We start from the raw sequence: 18,844 nt of genomic DNA on the forward strand, positions 1-18,844 counted from the left end.
AGCGGGCGGCGGACGCGGCCAGGGGGCCGAGCGGGCGGGGCTGGGGGCGGCCGGGCGGCCGGGCGGCGCGGCCAAGGGCCAGCGGCCAAGGGGAGAAGGAGGGGAGGGGGAAGGAGAGAGGAGGGAGAAGGGGGAGGGGAGGGGGCTCACCGGCGAGGGGGGGGGCCGACGGCGAGGGCGCGCAGCCGGGGTCGGGGCAGCGGCGGCGGCTAGGGCAGGGAGGTGGGTGGGGGCGGCGGCTTGGGTGGGGAGGGAGAGAGGGAGAGAATGAGGGAGAGGGAGAGGGGATTTGGGGAAAAAGAGGGGGGGTGGGGGCGGCTGGGCCTGCTTTGGGCCCAAGAGGGGGGGCGCAAGGGGGCGGCTGGGCCGGCCGGGGTCGGCCCAGGGCGCGGGAGAGAGAGAGAGAGGGGAGAGAGAAAGAGAGAGAGAAAAGAGAAAGAAAGATCTTCTTCTCATTTTCGAAATCCGATCTTTCTACATGAATGCATTTGCACTTTCAAAGCAATCAAAAGAAATGCAAGGTTCGGCATGGTGCATCAAGCAACATAAAGCATTTAGGGTTTTTATACGTACGGGAATTCCAAACCGAGTCCCGCTTAGAACTTTGGAAAAGGTCAAGGTTTAGCGAGGGGAAAAAGAAAAGGAAAAGGTAACGCCCGAATTTTGGCGAGTAAAGAAAAGAAAAAAAATTCAACTGCAAAATTCGGGGCGTTACATAATCTCCAGTGAAAAGAAATATTTCTACTAGCTTCTACCATTGGTGGTACTGAAAAACGCGTGGAAAAATAGATTGAGAACATCTCTACAGAGCTTCTTTGTACTAGTGTTATCATAGATCTTACATATTTTTTACTATATTCACGTAGCTGGTGACAACATTAACCTTCGCGAGAGCTCAACAAAAATAATGTTAGACTGTCTATAGCAGATTGTGTCATAGCATCTTCAAGTGAGGCTCTAAACAAGACTGTATTTTAAAATATAGGGCTTGGGGCCATAAAATGCCCACCAACATTGGCCCTATTTCATAAAAAGTTCATCAAATGATTATAGGGCTCAGACTCTCGGATCCTAAATGTAGTACCCTATATATTAGATCTCTATCCTTGTTTTCTCTTAATATACAATTACTTATTTCCTAATAACATGAGTTATTTTCTAAATAGCATTTTTTAAGGTCCAACTGTTGGAGTAAAGATATCTTTTGAGGCCCTAAATATTAAAAATGTGGTTCTATTTCAATTTTTAGGATTTTATTTTAGGGTTTCTTGTTGAGGATATGTAACACCCCGTCCAATCCCTGGCCCGACGGTACTTACTCCTGGCAGCTCACTAGGATCATATATTGTCCCCACAGACCAACACAAGTCTTTTGTGTGGACTTTGTCCTCACTCATCGCACCTGAGAAAACTTTCCGGTCGGTCACCCATCCCAAATTGCTCCAAGTCAAGCACGCTTAACTTGGAGGTTCTTTCGAGATAGGCTTCCGAAAAAGAAGATGCACCTTGTTGATATGATTACTCTATTAATTCTATTAAGCCTTGGGCCAGGATATCCCATCCCAGGGGCCAGGATATCACAATCCACCCCCTTCGAAGACCGACGTCCTCGTCGGTCAACCCCAATCCAAGAACCTCCCCTCTTAGTCACGTCTATGTGTCTAGTGTCGTCATATGTTATGCCATGTGACCACTCCGAGCCAACATGCGCCATGCGCCATATACCCGAACCCCGTAGCCCACACACGCCCGTGAAACCTCGAGGGTCGGCTCTGATACCACTTGTAACACCCCGTCCAATCACTGGCCCGGTGGTACTTACTCCTAGCAGCTCACTAGGATCATATATTGTCCCCACAGACCAACACGAGTCTTTTGTGCGCACTTTGTCCTCACTCATGCGCACGTGAGAAAACTTCCCAGTCGGTTACCCATCCCAAATTGCTCCAAGTCAAGCACGCTTAACTTGGAGGTTCTTAAGAGATAGGCTTCCGAAAAAGAAGATGCACCTTGTTGATATGATTACTCTATTAATTCTATTAAGCCTTGGGCCAGGATATCCAATCCCAGGGGCCAGGATATCACAGGATGCTCTAAAACAAGAAATTTATACTATAGATTATGATGTTTATATAGTGAAATTTCTTTCTATTAAACGGATGCAGCTCGGCTGCCATCCGCAGCATCCACGTCACCTAAAAAATCACCGCTGCACACGTGTCTCCTGTCGCTTTACCTTGGCGATCCAAGGGATCAGCCGCTGCCATACCTCCCGCTTTGCAGACCTTTATCTGCACGACTGCACCTTCCCAGCTAATTAAAAAAGAAAAGTAAAATATAAAGAAAACGGCAGCCTAGAAGGCTCTCGGCCTCTCGCTTTGAATATTGTGATGGGGACGGGATGATAGAGGGCGGTGGGACGACGGCCCCGACCACGACCAAAAACAAGAAGCGTCGATCGCAGCATGACACGACGAGCCCAGTCGGCTTCTTCTCCATCATCAAGAGCGCGGTCACCTGCAGCAGCAGCAGCAACCGGTCCGTCCACGGCGGTCCTTCGCTGCCACACCAAGCCGCAGCAGCAGCCAGTGGACCTAGCCCCCGTAACGCCACCCGCCGCGCCGGCGGCCACCAGGAACCACCGGGTGTCGTTGCTTCAGGTGTCGGCCTCACCCAGATCCCCCTCCAGATTCACGTTGCTCAAGGCGCCGCTCTCACGTCCAAGGTGTTGTCCACATTTTCACGTTTCTTTCTTCCTTTCTTTCCCTCCTTGCTTTTTGCTTGATGATGCAGCAACCGAACTACACCGATGATGGGAATGGAAAAAAATTGGATCGATTCCTTCTCATCTCCTCTGATTTGGTTAATTGAGTCTTGTCGTTCTTTAGCAGCGCAAGCAAAGGCAGATGATGAAAAAACTGAATCGAATGTGCTACACTCCTGCTGTCTCTGCCACCGTCGAACTCCCGACACTATCGTCTTCTAGAGGTAAACAGACCGTTCTCAGCCTTCAGTTCGCTTTACCATGTTCATTGCTCCCTGCAAGGGTCCCAATCTCTGATTTCTTTCTGGCATAACGATGGTGTTGAGGGCGACAATGACGGCGTATCTGCTCCCACCGATGTCTACCACCCGCCGTTGTCATTTCTGGGCGGTAATCAGATCCTTTCCATGCTTCGTTTCGATTTCTCATGTTCTCCTGCATTTAGTTTTGAATCTTTGCAATGCTCTCTCGATCTACACTGGAATACAATACGATGTCGATCTACACCGGAAAGCACACATGCTTTTTTCTCCCCCTTTTCCCCTCCAACTACACCGGAAGGCACAAATGCTTCTTTGCCTCTTTTTTTAATCACATTAGAAACCCTAAATTTGGTTTCCCCTGAAAAAGAAAATTAACAGAAACTAGGACCGCATAATGTGGACCTGCCTTTGCCTTTACTGATCGCCATGCATCCACTCGCGCGTGCTATTGGGCTTCATGCAGGACATGTTACTTTTGGATGCATTTAGGGAATACATATGTCATTTCATGTTATTGTATTGCTTTCTTAAAGTTTTTTATTCATATTTCAGATGATACTAACAATTATCTTTTATAAATCTTTAGTACGCACTTTCGATGCTCCTATCTTACTTTAACAGACCTATTAAAAGGCATATCAGTATATTAAAGTGCAGTATTACCATAAAAATGTAGATTTCTCCCTAAGCTTTCTTATTTTTTGGCCCCTCTGCAGGACATGTTAATTTTGGGCATTCATGGAATGTCTATCTAATCTAAGCAGCTTATAATCCCAAACAAACATGCCATATAATCTAATTCATCAAGTCCGTCATAGCTTCATATTGAAGAGACCTATCCTTGCCATCAACCAAATTGAACATTCCGGTGTATCCATCAACTCCAACAAAGCTTATCTGAAACAAAACAAAGAATTTCGCGCTCTACAACACTGTCCAGACTATCAGCATCCATTTCTCCACATGTAAGTTAAATTCAACGTGTTTAGTAATTCAATTTTTTTTCGAGATATTTAGATTTCATTATGCTTACACGTTGACTTACATGCCAGCAACATGACAGCTTTGAAATAGACGATAGTCTTCAAACTGTAGACCAAAACCTACAGTCTTTTCAATCACCACCGAAAAGGTACTAAACTGAAAGAATCTTCTCACTTCTCAAATTCATTGGTTTACCTTTCTTTTTGGATTAGGGCTAGGCGCAAATGTTTAAAGTCTGATTGCAGCGAGGATATCTTATTCATTCGATTTGTTGATGCATATACTCTATCACCATCCTTTACTTCAATTGCAAAAAAAATCTATTCAACTTCAAAATAACCTGCTCATCGTACACCGCAGGAAGGATGTTTGAACTTCAGAGATAAGCCTTCGACGCACCACCAGATGTATGTAAATTATGTCTTATTTGGAAAATAGTATCCAAGTATCTTTTGTCTATACATCCTAATATATATATACGTAGACTCAAAGATGCTAAATATGTACTGTTTGTAGCCCGCCACTTTCTATGATGACCGTATATTATGCAATGATCATAATTATCTGGCAGACTGCAACGCTCTGTATACATATATGTATAATATAATGTCCTATCTCTGTGTTTATGGGACAAATAAGTATATAAATTCACGCGCGCTGGCGCGCCATTGGCTAGTTTAAAATATTGGATAGCGGCTGGGGATGTAGCTAGCTAGTTGCAGCGATAAGTCGATAAGACCACGACTGGGCCCGGCCATTCTCGGTAGTTTGCTGCCCCAGTGTCCATTGGGCCAAGTTTCTGGCAGCTTGATCACAGATGAACCAGAAGCCCACATATAGGAACTACACGTAAGGATTAGGCCCGTAAAGCGCACTGCGCCGAGAATTTTCTTTCCGCGCGTGTCATGCTCCAATCATTAACCAGAGAATGAAAGCGCTTTCGATCGGGGCGATTGAAAGCGACAAAGAGAAAGAGAAAAGCATCGGAGCATCGATGCGTCGGTGTATTAGAATTAAAGGTTGGCTCGTAAAAGACTGCAGGCCGGCCGGCCGGCCACTTGGCGTGGCTTCTGCGAAACCTAAGGACTTGTTTGGGACAAAGGGTAATAGAGGGGATTGAGGGGGCTATAATCACTCACTATTTAAAATTAAGTAGTACAAGATTATAGCCCCCTCAATCCACTCCATTAGCTTTAATTCATCTGTATTTGTACCGTGCTGCGCTTCTTCTTCGCCTCCTCCTGGAGGGTGTCGAGAACCCGGACCATCCGCCAACAGCTCCTCTTTTTTTTTTCTGTCAAAGCTAGCTGCTCATTCTGCACTGCAGCCGTCGCGAACGAATCTGCTACGCTACGGGACTAGCTTGCGAAGCTAGGCTATGGTCGGTCAGTGCAAAGAGGTTCGGCGTGAAGTTTTTATTCGATTATGACCTCTGATGGATGGATCTCGATCCCTAGCTCTTTTCCAAGCTCCGTTCCATAATATCATGTGCTCTCCAGAAACAGCTAAACAAAAAACTGTGCTCCGTCGGTGCGGTGTCACTCACTTGCATCTCATGCATGTACCTGTACGTGGTGCTTCTCTCCTATGCCCAGCATCTACTACATGCATGCTACCTATACGTCACTGCATCTCATGCATGTACCTGTACGTCCCAATTTGTTGAAACTAGAAAGTGATTTTTAGCTCTTGCTTCCTACTTGAGCTAGAGTTAGCTGCACTGCACAGCACCTACACGTGGATAGGCTTACTGCTGGCCGATGCCAAATCTAGCAGCCTTTTGATCAGGTACGTACGACTCGCTGCATCTGCATGCATGCATGGCAGAGTGGTTCCACAAAGATCAGGACCTGCATCGCTGCATCTAATGTCAGTATGCCATATGTTCAGTGTCACTGCGTCAAACTGTCAGTTAATTATTATAAAAAATATAATATACCTATACTAGCCAGTAGTACTCCGTATTGTTTTTCAGTATCAGGGCCACTCATGATTTTAGTTTCGCATTTCTATTCTGAAATCATAATATCTATATAGACATATAGTAAGAGTGTGTTTGGGAGCGAGAATACCAGATGACACTAGAGAAGCTAAAATACTCTTGATATTTAATTTTAAATAGAAAGAGGATTTTAGTTTCACTACCGGAATCGCCGGCTTTGCCGAGTGACTGAAGCACTCGGCAAAGCCTTAAAAACACTCGACAAAGGCTTTGCTGAGTGTCGCACTCGGCAAAGAGGGCTCGGCATACAGTGCATCGGCAAAGCCTTCTTTGCCGAGTACTTTTTCTCGGGCACTCGGCAAAGAGGTTTACCGAGTGCCAGTGGGCACTCAGCAAATAAAAGCAACCGTTACGGCGTCGGGTTGACGGAGACGGTGTCTTTGCCGAGTGTCTCGGGTGATACTCGGCAAAGAAGTTAACTTTGCCAAGTGTCGGCCTGACAGCACTCGGCAAAGAAACCGCCAGAGGGGGTCCCCATGTCAGGTACTTTGCCGAGTGCTTGGTATGGTACTCGACAAAGCATGCTTTTTTGCCGAGTGCTTGGTATGGCATGTGAGAATGGTGGAAGGCGATACCCAAGGAGGGTCACCGCATATCATTATATAGCAATGAGAGGATTATAATGGATGGCAATAATCATGCCGAGTATCATGGGACGCAGCCCAAGGATGGAAACAGTAATAACTACTATAGCGAGATTTCCTCTCTATCCTAACACCCTCCCTCAATCTGTACGGGATGAAATCAAGTTCAGATTGCTACAAATATGGCAAAAAGCAGGTCCTGGTAGAGCCTTAGTCATTATATCAGCAAGCTGGTCCTTAGAGGAGATTAGTCGAACATCCAATTGGCCGGAAGCAACACGTTCTCGGACGAAATGGTAGTCGACTTCGACATGCTTCATTCTTCGATAAAATATTGGGTTGGCAGTAAGATATGTAGCACCGGTATTGTCACACCACAGAACTGGTGGTCGAGGAAGAACAACACCAAGTTCCCGAAGTAATACTTGAAGCCAAATAATTTCTGTCGTTGCATTAGCGACTTCCTTGTATTCCGCTTCAGTACTAGATCGAGACATAGTTGAATGTTTGCGAGATCCCCAGGATATGAGATTGTTACCAAAAAAGATAGTGAAACCTCCTGTACTTCGGCGATCATCTGGATTGCCGGCCCAGTCAGCATCAGAGAAGGCCCGAAGCAACGGAGTGTGTGTCTTGGTGATAGCCAGGCCATAATCAAGTGTACCGTTTAGATAACGAAGAATCCGTTTGACGGTAGCCCAATTTGATGTTGTGGGCGCCGACAAAAATTGACAAACCCAGTTTACAAAGAAGGAGATGTCCGGTCTTGTAAAAGATAAGTACTGAAGTGTGCCAACAACACTCCTGTACCGAGTTGTATCTTCAGGAGAAAGTGTTGTGCCATCATGTAGAGAGAGCTTCTCAGCTGGTAACATCGATGTAGGAGCAGCCTTGGAGTTCTCCATGTTGGTACGTGTTAAGAGATCTTGTATATATTTGCGTTGAGTTAACAGAAGTCCAGAGGAAGTATGATGAACCTCAATGCCAAGAAAATAATTAAGTGCACCCAAGTCTTTGACAGCAAAAACACGTGACAGCTGCTCAAGAAGCTTATTAGTGGCTTGTGAAGAGGAGCTCAATATAATAATGTCATCAACATAGACCAATATTTAAATCTGAGTGGCACCTTGGTTGAAAATAAATAGAGAGACATCATCTTTTGAGGCTTGAAAACCCAATTCAATTAGTGTGCTACTCAAGCGAGCAAACCATGCTCGGGGAGCCTACTTAAGACCATACAGTGCCTGGTCAAGCTTGCATATATATTCAGGATGACTGGAATCTTCAAACCCTGGAGGTTGTTTCATATAGACATCTTCTTCAAGTATGCCATGAAGAAAAGCATTTTGAATATCTATTTGATGAAGCGACCAATTATTTGTGACAGCCAAGGATGATAATAGTCGAATAGTAGTGGGCTTGATTACCGGACTGAAGGTATCATCATAATCAACACCATATTGTTGCTTAAAACCCTTTGCAACAAGACGAGCTTTGTAGCGATCAATGGACCCATCAGCTTTGTGCTTCAATTTGAAAAACCACTCGGAATCAATGATATTAAGATCATCTCGTGGAGGAATAAGGCGCCATGTCTTGTTTAAAATGAGAGCATCAAACTCAGTCTTCATAGCAGTGAGCCAGAGAGGATTTTTCATTGCATCAATATGTGAGGATGGCTCAAATGAAGAGACCCGAGAAACAGAATAAGTGACCGTGCCATCTGTTCGTTGCTTGGGTTGCCGAATGTTATTCTTTAGGCAAGTACCATATGAGTGTGTAGGAGCAGCAGCCAGATCTTCAGCAGGAGCTGATGCAATTTCAGCAGCCGGTATAATAAAAACTTGATCCGAATCAGTAGACGCCGGAGAGAATAAATCTGGCGAGAAAACCGGAGGCAAAATGCTGCCATCGCAGATGGCAGGTGCTGTGGAGGGCCCTAGCGCAGAATCCGGTGTAGCAGTAATTGGCGCAGACGCGTTGTCCCCCGGGAAGGAATTGTCGGGCGCAGGTGACAGGTGGTCTGTGGCACTCGGTGATGCATGAAAAAACTTAGGAGGCAACAAATCAAGCAACTGATTAGTATTCTCGTTAGTACCGGTAGCACCCTCATGCTGGCCAAAGTTGGATGAAGATTTTGAAAAGGGGAACACAGCCTCATCAAAAATAACGTCTCGTGAAATATAGACGCGACTAGTTTCTAGATCAAGACACTTGTACCCTTTATGATGAGAACTATACCCGATAAAAACACAAGGTTTAGAACGAAATTCTAGTTTGTGCTTATTATACGGTCGAAGATGAGGCCAGCAAGCACAACCAAAAACTCAGAACAAGGAATAATTTGGAGGAGTTTTAAATAGCCGTTCAAGGGGGGGTCAAATTATCAATAACCCGAGAAGGAAGCCTATTTATAAGAAAGGTGGCAGTCATGAACGCTTCATCCCAAAACTTTAAGGGCATGTGCGCATGAGCTAACAAGGTGATGCCGGTTTCTACAATATGATGGTGTTTTCTTTCGGCAGATCCATTTTGTTGATGAGTGTGGGGACAAGAAACACGATGATCAATACCAAGTGAGGTAAAAATTTGTTATGAAGTTTTTGATACTCCCCACCCCAATCGGACTGTATGCATTTTATTTTGGAATCAAGGAGACACTCAACATGTGCTTGAAATTGAAGAAAAATATGTTGCACATTAGTTCTATCAACCATAAGATAAATCCAAGTGAATTTAGTGAAATCGTCAATAAAGCTAATGTAATACTTGTAGCCACCCACTGAGAGTGGAGCGGGGCCCCAAACATCTGAATGTATTATTTCAAGAGGTCTAGTAGTATGATGAATAGAAATATTGTAAGGAAGTTGATGACTTTTGCCTAACTGACAGGCATTACAAACCGATGATAAACTGGACTCTTTGGAATAAGGTAAATGATGAAGACGCAAAATAGACCTAATGACTTGTGATGACGGATGACCAAAACGTGCATGCCACTGATCTGGCCGTACCAACACAAAGGCTTGATGAAGAGAAGCAATATCCGAAGGCTTGATGGGATACAGCCCGGACTCACACCGTCCTTCAAGGAGTAGCTGACGTGTTGCCCGATCCTTAATAAGATAATACCAAGGATGAAATTCAAAGAAAACGTTATTATCACGAGTTAGTTTATGAACAGATAACAAATGTTTAGAAATTTGTGGCACATGAAGAACATTATTGAGTGCAAGAGGGCGACTATCGGTATTAAGAGAAGAATAACCAGTGTGCAAGATTTGCAAACCTTGTCCGTTGCTGACTTGCACCGTGTCACCACCATTATACTTCTCACGCATGGTGAGACGATCCAAATCACTGGTAATATGGTCCGTAGCACCAGTATCATTATACCATCTCGGATCAAGTTGATAGGAGCTTGTCGCCGCTACTGCTGCAGAGGGTGGTTCTTCATTGTATGCGTCATCCATCCGGTACCAGCACCGAATGGCGCTATGGCCTTCTTTGTCGCAGATCTGACAGCGAACATGAGGACGAGTAGAAGGAACACCTCGGCCAGAAGAAGGAGGGTCGCGACCGCGCCCACGGCCACGGCCAGTGCCACGGCCCAGGCGACCAAAAGGGCCACCACGGCCGGCGATATGAGCAGATGCGTCGACTTGAAGACGAGCCGCCGTGTGGTGCCTGATCTGGCGAGCTTCATAGGCGAGAAGATGAGCCTGAACATCATCCAATGTCAGAGCCTCCGACTTGGTGGTCATGGACATGACAAAGGGGTCATAGTCAGCGCCAAGACCAGCCAAGAGATATGCAATAGCTTCATCATCACGAAGAGGCGCATCAGCAGCAGCTAGTTTAGCTGCAATAGTCTTGATCCGGCTGAAATATTCAGCAGCGGATTGATCATTCTTGGCGGCGGTGGCGAGATCCACGCGAAGCTGAATAACGCGTGCCCTCGTGGAGGATGCAAACTGGCGCTGCAGGGCGTCCCAAACCTCCTTTGCCGATGTGGCCGCGACAACATCGCCAAGAACGACCTCGGTCATGGAGGACAGCAGTCCGCTAAGGACTTGCTGATCTTGATCATACCAGCGATCATATTCTGGATTGGCAACGAGGACATCATCGGTAGAGGTAGAGGCAGGGATGAGTTGTGGTGGTGCCGGCGTGGAGCCATTGACAAAACTGATGAGCTTCATGCTATGGAGAAAAGGCAGTAATTGAGCTCGCCATAGGAGATAGTTCTTTTTGGTGAGACGAATGGTCACCGCATGAAGAATGTGGATGGCTGGAATGATGGCGGCAGCAGGGGTGGAGGAGGGAATGGCCGCCATGGATCGCCGGAAAAAGTGCTGGCTCTATACCATGTGAGAATGGTGGAAGGCGATACCCAAGGAGGGCCACCGCATATCATTATATAGCAATGAGAGGATTACAATGGATGGCAATAATCATGCTGAGTATCATGGGATGCAGCCCAAGGATGGAAACAATAATAACTACTATAGCGAGATTTCCTCTCTATCCTAACATGGCACTCGGCAAAGCATGCTTCTTTGCCGAGTGCCATAGACATTACACTCGGCAAAGAACCTATACCGGTGCCCAGGTCTTGGTTCTTTGCCGAGTGTTATGACCCTCACACTCGGCAAAGCACCTCAAAGCACCTCTTTGCCGAGTGTCACACTCGGCAAAGTGACCAGTATACACCTTTTTATTTGTTTTTTATATTCCATCCAAACAAACAGAAGATACCACATATATATCACATATATACATCACAGATATCATCACAAACATAAATATCCAACACAAACATAAATATTCAAGTTATCAACGCAAACATAAGTATCAAGAACATAAGTCTCATAAGTCTCAAGCTCTGACATAAGTATCCAACACAAACATAAGTATTCAACACAAGTTCTGAAGTCTAAACACTGAAAACATAACTCTCATGGAGGTGGGCGGTTCGACTGGTGCTGCGTTGGGCTGAACCCTTCATGAGGGTTGTTGGATGCCGCCCCAGATTGGCCCTGCACAGAGAAGAGATTGCATGTGTTATACCAGATGCATTACCAACATCTAACTACAATTTTGATACTCACAGGAGTATGGAAGATAGCAGGGTCAACTGCAGGGAACAATGGAGGTGGTGGAGCGAAGCCCTGTGCGGCGCCAAGGCTCTGCATGTACTGGAACATCTTCGCCATCCTCTGATGATCTGCCAGGCGAGCCTCCCGCTCCGCCCGCTCCGCCTCCCGCTCCGCCATCATCCTCGCCTCCATCTCGTGACGTTCCCTCCTCTCTTCTTCTAGTTGGGTCTGTAATATTACAAGCCAACGTTATAGTAACTCAAAGAGAAGGTATATAACTCAAGGAAGGACGAGTTACAGAAGCACTAACCTCGAGTTGTTGTATGCGATGCTGTGAGCTGTCGTGCCGATGTCATATAGCTGGACTCGAGCCCATGCTCCTTGCTCTCACCTGAGACAGAGTGGGAGTGGAGGACGAGTCCATTGCCCCGTCGGCAATCCAGTACCGCCTATGTCTCTTACCTCCTCCGACCCTCATGAGCACATCGGGGTCGATCGACTCGGTGCTCGGATCATAGTCTGGGCCATGGACCTCCTGCGCCATGGCGGTGTAGTCATGAAGGCGGCTGTAGACGGCGGGGTTGGTGTAGGCCTCGGGCCCATCATCTGGGTTGTAGGTGACGTCGGACGTCGCCTTGCCCTTATGGGCCATAGCATAGGCCGAGAAGGTGGAGCAAGGCCGGCCACCATGTGACGCCAACTGCAAGAAAACCAACGAGATAGTTAGAAATAATATCTAATCCAGTGCTATATACCTAAATGAAAAAGAGGGTGTGCCCATGCTTCTGCATATTGGCCCAGGCTCCGGCTGCCTTGGTGGTGGGAGGGACCTTGCATCATCATACGCTGTTCCTGGCTAGCGTTGTGCGCCTCGTCCCACTCAGCCGAACACCACCTATCCACCATCTGCTCCCAACACAGAGGATGTGCGGCGCACCAATGTGGAATCATCTACAAAGTAAACACGTAAAGTGCATATCAGAAGATAAAATAAAATTCATGCATGGAGTACTGGTACCAAACATGCATGACTTTACCTGCAGGTACTGGTCCCTGGTCAACGACATGGTTCAGGCTTGCTGCTTGGACACCCTCTCCCCAAGGACAGAGCCGTGGTAGCTGACGATGGCCTGGATTCGGGCCTCATAGTGCATGTCCACGACGAGCTTCTTACAGCTCATGGTAGCCACCACATCCGCCCTAGCCTCGTATCCAGCCTCGCATATGAAGAAATCCTACATACAAAAATAATGTATCCATACATTATTTCTTGAATTTGCAACGAATGCGACATATTGTACATTATACTAAGACTTACCCACATCTCTTGCTTCACCCGCTCCGCCTTGTTATTGAATTCCCGGTCGTCCCGGTCTACTGCATCGGGGGCGACGGCGTAGTGGTCGAAGGTGTAGGCTGGGCCTGTCACTCCGGCGTACTCAACCAGTCCACGGAAGTGTTCCCTGCACAGCAGGCCGAGGATGCCATTGGGGAGGCAACAATGATCCCCAGCATAATCCACAACCGTCTAAGACCTGTCCAAGTGATAAATAAAAAATATTAGTTTATATTATGATTTGGAACACATAATATGAACAAGAATGAAAAACATAAAGTTACATGCCTCTCCCCATCCGTCCGAATCAGCGGTCGCCTGTCCCGAAGTATGGGACGCTGAGGGAGACTCGCGGAACCTCGTAGGTAGATGCTCCTCGAACCTGAGGCGCCAGAACCTGAGATGGTCTGCTACTGGTCGTCGTCGTCGTCCTACTGCTGGTCATCCTGCTGCGCCGCCAGCTCTGCCTCGTCCGCCGTCCTACTCCTCGTCCCCCTCCTCCTCCTCAGCCAATTACCGCCCACCATATTTGTCCAAAAACCTGCAATTAAGAGTAAACAAATAAGCACATATAAAAAGATGTATTTAAAAATAGGTGTGAAATAAAAAGTCATATAGCATTACATCGATTAAAAATAATCTTCATATGTGTCGGGGTTAGCCGGATCATAACTCTCATCATCACTATCAACCATTTCAATCTCAACACCATCGGAAGACGCAAGTTCGTCATTAATGTCATTGCCTTCAAGGATTACTAAGTCATTATCATTTTGCACCTCATCATCCTCCTCATCAACAACCATTTTAATATCTACGACCATTCCGATAGCTTCGGTTAAGTCTATCTCAAATCGCCCTTCTAGCCCATCTTCTTGGAAGAACTCTCCATCATATGTGTCCGGGTCTAAGTTGTAATATTCATTGTTAGGAACAGGTAACCTCCCGTGCGGCGATACCTTATACACAACATCCCAACCCTTAAGATGTTCTTTCGTTTGGCACACATATGGGAGATAATACACTTGTGTGGCCTGTTGGGCCACGATATAGACATCGTCTCCTGGTAAGGTGGAATCTTGTCGAATTTCGAATATCCCAAGATTAGAATGTGTCCGTCTAGTCACTTGAGGGTCAAATCAATGACATTTGAATATCACTAGAGTAAGAGGTTTGGAACCATAAAAATTGAGCTCATATTTCTTAGATTCGTCCAAAATAATCGACATCGTCAAGGCCGGGCGTAAAGACTCCAAAACACGTTGTTTTTCGATTGGGCCGACTTTTGTCGTAGTTTGTTGTGCGAAAACGGTATCCATTGACGTCATACCTAGAATATTTCTTGACCCTATAAGCAAAGTCGTTGGCTACTTGTCTCAACTCGGCACTCATAGACGGATCTCTTTGGCCCTGCAAGTATTCGCATGTTAAAAGACACTAAATTGAGTTCAAAGATGTATCTCTTTTACAAACTAAGCACGTACCTTATGTTTGAACCAGGAAATGAAATCGGGCAACCCATTTCTCGCACCCTTTCTAAGAAGAGTGTCATATTCCTATGGAGTGGGGTCCCTTGATCGATGCCAGAATTCATGAAGAAATTGTTCCATGTATGGCGTCACCTCTTCAAGGTTTGTCAATACATATAGCATGATATGCCGCCACTCTTCATGTGTCAGGGTCTTGGTGGTCGAGCCACTTGCGCTTTCGAGTTGGCCTCGAAATATGCTAAGGTTCGATTCATTGTCGCCATCATTGTAACGAGGGGGTGGATTATGCACGCTCGATAGTTTGTCACCATAATAAGTTGTTGTGAAGTTTGACACCTCCTCTAGAATGTATGCCTCTGCAATGGAAGCCTCGATTTTGCATTTATTTCTACATTTCTTTCGAATAGTCTTTAGACATCTCTCGATTCCAACGTACCTGCATGGGCCCCCCATTCGTGCCTCATAGGGGAGATGAAGAATCAAATGCTGCATTGGATTGAAGAAGCCGGGTGGAAATATCTTCTCAAGCTTACATAGTAACACAGGTGCCAATCTTTCCAAGTCTACAACCACGGTCCGAGATAACTCTTTTACACAAAGCTGACGGAAGAAATAACTCAACTCTGAAAGCGCTAGCCAGACATGCTCATGGACATAGCCTCGAACCATCGCAGGAAGAATCCGTTCAATCCATATGTGGAAGTCATGACTCTTCATCCCTAAGACTCGCATAGTAGATAAGTTCACCCCCCTACTCAGGTTAGTTGCATACCCATCAGGGAACATCAACATCTTGATCCACTGAAGTACTTCCTTCCTCTGGGCCCTGCTTAGGACGAAATCGGCCTTAGGCCTTCTCCATGTCTTTCCGCCACTTGGCGGCTTCATCTCTAGGTTTGGTCTATCACATAACGCTGCAAGATCCACTCTTGCCTTCACGTTATCCTTTGACTTATCAGGAATGTCCATAGTTGTTGCCCACACTGCCTCAGCAACATTCTTTTCAGTGTGCATCACGTCAATGTTGTGTGGAAGGAGCAGGTCGTCATAATAGGGGAGCCAAGTCAAGCCAGACTTATGTGTCCACATATGCTGCTCACCATATCCCACAAAACCACCTTCTGTATTGGTCACAAGCCCATCTATCTGTTGACGATTTTCGGCACCAGTCATCATTGCAGGTGGGCGGTCTGTCACTACGACACCTTTCGTAAAGTTCTTGATGTCTAGGCGGAATGGATAGTCAGGAGGGAGAAATTGTCGATGTTTATCGAAGGACGAATATTTGCCACCCTTTTTCAACCAAATGAACCTGAGAGCTTCCTTGCAAACTGGGCATGGGAACTTACCGTGAACACACCAGGCGCAGAATAGCCCATACGCCGGTAAGTCATGCATGGAGTACTCGTACCAAACATGCATTCTGAAATTTGTCTTCGTAGCTCGGTCATACGTCCATACCCCTTCCTCCTAGGCATGTACCAATTCATCGATCAAAGGCTCCATGTACACGCCCATTTTATTCCCCGGGTGTCCGGGAATTATCAACGACACGAATATATTCTGCCTTTAAAAGCACACACCAGGGGGAGATTGATTGGGATAACAAACACGGGCCAACATGTGTACGGGCAGCGCTCATTCCATAGGGATTGAACCCATCTATGGCTAACGCAACACGTACATTACGAGCCTCTTCGGCTTTCTCACGGTGAATGGCATCAAAGTGTTTCCATGCTTCACCATCGGATGCATGCACCATCTTGTCAGGATTGTATCATTTTCCATTTTTGTGCCATGTCATCTGTTTCGTGGATTCCTCTGTCATGTACAGACGCTGGATCCTCGGTATGAACGGAAGGTGCCGTAGGATTGTCAAGGGGATGTCGAGCTACCTCTTCTGTCCATCACCAGAGTCTACCTCCATGAACCTAGACGATTTACACTTGGGACAGTACTTTGCCTTCGCGTATTCTTTCCTAAATAGCACGCAGCCCTTCGGACAAGCATGAATCTGCTCATACGTCATCTTGAGTGCACGAAGGAGTTTATGTGCCTCGTACATGCTCTTTGGTAGAACGTGATCATCCGGAAGCAGGATCCCAATAACCGTCAACAAGCCATCGAATGTGTCTCTATTCATGCTTTACTGTGACTTGAACGCCATTACACGCCCAATGGCATCCAGTTGAGAAACCTTTATCTTGCCGTGAAGGGGCTTCTGTGCCGCGTCGAACATGTCGTAGAACGCCATTGCAGTCGGCTCTGGCTCGTCATCCATACATCCTCCCGTGTACTGTGCCTCCTGATAGTCGTTCAACATATCTGCTACCCCTGCATCGGCATCATAATCCTCAACACGTTGTCTCAGCACCTCCTCCCTTGTACGATGCGCTTCACCATAAAATATCCACCGAGTATAGCCTGACGTAAATCCATTCTTCCAAATATGTTCTACCATGGCCTTCTTTGGTTTTCTTTTCTGGTTGGCACATTTGCTGCATGGGCATGGCACTAGACTCGCTCCTTTAGCAGCTTCGCCATATGCCCGTTCCACAAAATCATCGGCCTTTCTAATCCATTCAGTGGTGACATTGTTCCTTCCTCTACGGCTCGTCATCCATACATTCTCCCTTGTACTCACGATCCTCCATCCTCTAACAGAAGCCTAGCAACAGAAAATTTCGGCAACACCTCCCCTGCACGGGGAGGTTTCGAAATCCTGCAAATAAAACTATCAGCACGATGGCTGACATCCACACATAATTCAACGGCACGATGGCCGGCAATCACATATAACCATAGCCACATACGCATATATTAGAAATGTAATTTCCTATAGACCAATCACATGCAAACTACGTTTAACCACATATATTCAATCGCATGTAATTTCCTATGTACCAACCATATGCATATATTAGAAATGTATACCTAAGCCGGGGAAGATGGCGAAGATGGCGTGGTGTCCGGAGATGGCCGGAGTGACGGTGATTGACAGAGATGGCGCGGCGTTCGCGAGCGGCGATGACAGCGTGCGCGAGCGAGCGGCGGCGCGCGTGGGTGGCGGTGGGGCACGGTCTGGCGGGGCGCGGGGCAGGGCGCGCGCGGGCTGGCGGGAAGTGGGGCTGGGAGCGCGCGGGCGGGGGCGGCGCGGGGTGGCGCGGCGAGTAGTGGGCGGCGGCGCGCGCGAGCGTGGACGACGGCAGCGGGGCGCGGGGGCAGGGGCGCGCGCGGGCAGCGGCTGGGGCGCGTGCGACAGGGGGGGTCGGGCAGCGGTGGTGGCGCGCGGTGGTGGCAGGGAGAAGGCGGCGGCGCGCGGGGTGAGAGAGAGTGACGTGTGTGAGTGAGAGAGAAGAAGGAGAACTGGATATCGGTTAACATTCACTTCTTTGCCGAGTGCCCTGGCACTCGGCAAAGATTTTTTTAAAAAATTTAAAATAGGCTTTGCCGAGTGCCCACTGACAAACACTCGGCAAAGACGTCTTTGCCGAGTGCCCACTAACAGACACTCGGCAAAGAATTGACTTAGGGTTTTTAGAAATACTTTGCCGAGTGTCACACGGATGGCACTCGACAAAGGCTTCTTTGCCGAGTGTCCAAGTCTGGACACTCGGTAAAGTATATTTTTATTTTTTAAATTTTGTCAACCAAACTTTTTGTGGTATGTTCCTACACTATGTAGACCTACATGTACCATTTTGGGACAATTATAAACAGTGTTTTCAATAGCTAGTACATTTAGTTCGTTTATTTGAATTTCTTCGGAAAATTCAGATTTGAACTGCAAGTCACTCGAAACTTAGAAAATCGTGCATGCAAAAATGATACCCATCCTATTTAGCACAAGTTACGACCGATTTCAGGAGCGGACCGGAATCTTCGAGCAACATGTTAACTAAACATGGCCGTGAACTTGCCATCCACATGTTTAAAAATTGTATAAAATACAAACAAAGTCAGAAAATCATGAAACTTGTCCACGTGTCATGATATCATATCTAGAGGTTGTGATAAAAATCTGAGAAAGTTTCGAGAAAGCTGTGACGCACTATTGTGGGTCTCTTAGATTTCTACACATAGTGCGTCACAGCTTTCTCGAAACTTTCTCAGATTTTTATCACAGCCTCTAGATATGATATCATGACACGTGGACAAGTTTCATGATTTTCTGACTTTATTTGTGTTTTATACAATTTTTAAATATGTGGATGGCAAGTTCACGGCCATGTTTAGTTAGCATGTTGCTCGAAGATTCCGGTCCGCTCCTGAAATCGGTCGTAACTTGTGCTAAATAGGATGGGTATCATTTTTTCATGCAT

This window comes from Zea mays, chromosome 1 (assembly GCF_902167145.1).
Source record: "Zea mays cultivar B73 chromosome 1, Zm-B73-REFERENCE-NAM-5.0, whole genome shotgun sequence".
In the NCBI taxonomy this organism is placed as follows: Eukaryota; Viridiplantae; Streptophyta; class Magnoliopsida; order Poales; family Poaceae; genus Zea; species Zea mays.